Source organism: Echinops telfairi, unplaced genomic scaffold (assembly GCF_000313985.2).
Source record: "Echinops telfairi isolate 266 unplaced genomic scaffold, ASM31398v2 ScPeMD7_27;HRSCAF=92, whole genome shotgun sequence".
In the NCBI taxonomy this organism is placed as follows: domain Eukaryota; kingdom Metazoa; phylum Chordata; class Mammalia; order Afrosoricida; family Tenrecidae; genus Echinops; species Echinops telfairi.
In genome coordinates, this window is record NW_022103924.1 from 6,096,100 (window position 1) to 6,097,509 (window position 1,410).

Genomic DNA, 1,410 nt, shown 5'->3' on the forward strand with positions numbered 1-1,410 from the left:
AAGAGCACATTATGGATCTCCTCTCCCCGTCATTGGAGAAGCCTGACCCAGCCAAGTTGATACATACCTGTCCCAGACACCCTCTGAGACAGTTCATGATGAGTGGACATTGACTCATGAGACGGTAATAGGATTTTTTAAATGTCAATTTTTGGGCTTTTTTTCCCTTTAAAAAAAAATCATTTTATTGGGGGCTCGTAGACCGCTTATCACACTCCATATATACATTCTGTGTGTCAGGCACATTTGTACATTTGTTGCTATCATCATTCTCAAAACATTTGCCTTCTACTTGAGCCCTTGGTATCAGCTCCTCATTTTTCTCTTCCCTCCCCTCACCCCTTCCCTCATGAACCCTTGATAATTTATATATTATTATTATTATTTTGTCATATCTTACACTGCCCGACGTCTCCCTTTACACACTTTCTGTTCTCTGTCCCCCAGGGAGGAAGTTAGATGTAGATCCTTGTGATCAGTTCCCCCTTTCCACCCCACCATCTCTCCACCCTCCCAGTATCGCCACTCTCACCACTGGTCCTGAAAGGATCATGCACCCTGTATTCCCTGTGTTTCTAGTTCCTATGTTGATGACTTTTTAAATAGAAAAAAAAAAAAGATCTACATCAATAGGAGATGGAGCTTCAAAAAGTCTGGGGGGAAAGGAAACTGAAAGAAATAGAATTGTTCCCCCAATCTTTTGAAGAGCCCTCATAAACCTGCTATTAATCTGAACAATATGAAATTGTCCATTTTGAAGTTCAAAAATTGTTACACATTTGTATTTTCATATATTGTTGCAGTAAAAAATACATTGCACACTAACAAGTAAAATAATGTATGAGCCCATATCTAAATATGTTTGCGTTAGAATCTGGGAACGCATACAGGATACATGCAAGGCTGTAAACACTGCTTTTTACTGCAGGAGGGTGTTTGCATAAATGAGAGGTCCTCAAAAAGTTCATTGGAAACAAGATTAAAGGATTATGGATTTTTTTTTCATGAACTTCTTGAAGCTCCTTCATATGCTCACTGCCATCAAGTCAGTTCTCACTCAAAGTGATCCTCTCAACTAGTAGAACTGCACCTTTTGCGTGTCTGAGACTTTAAATCTTGAGAGGACTGAGCAGCCTTAGCTTTCTCCTGCAGAACAGCTGATGGGTTTGAACTGCAGCCCTTGTGTTTAGCAGCTCAATGGATAGCCCACTATGCCACCATATGAATGTATGTCTATAGGGAATAGTGATTATTATATCTTCATATTGTTTGCTTTGTGACAACAAGCAACTATTACTTTCACAGCTAAAAAGCATAACTAGAAATTAGAAATAACTCAGGTGACTGAGTTATTCCTGGTTCATGATTCTTTATCTTTTTTTTTTTTTTTTTACAACTTTTCATTTATTT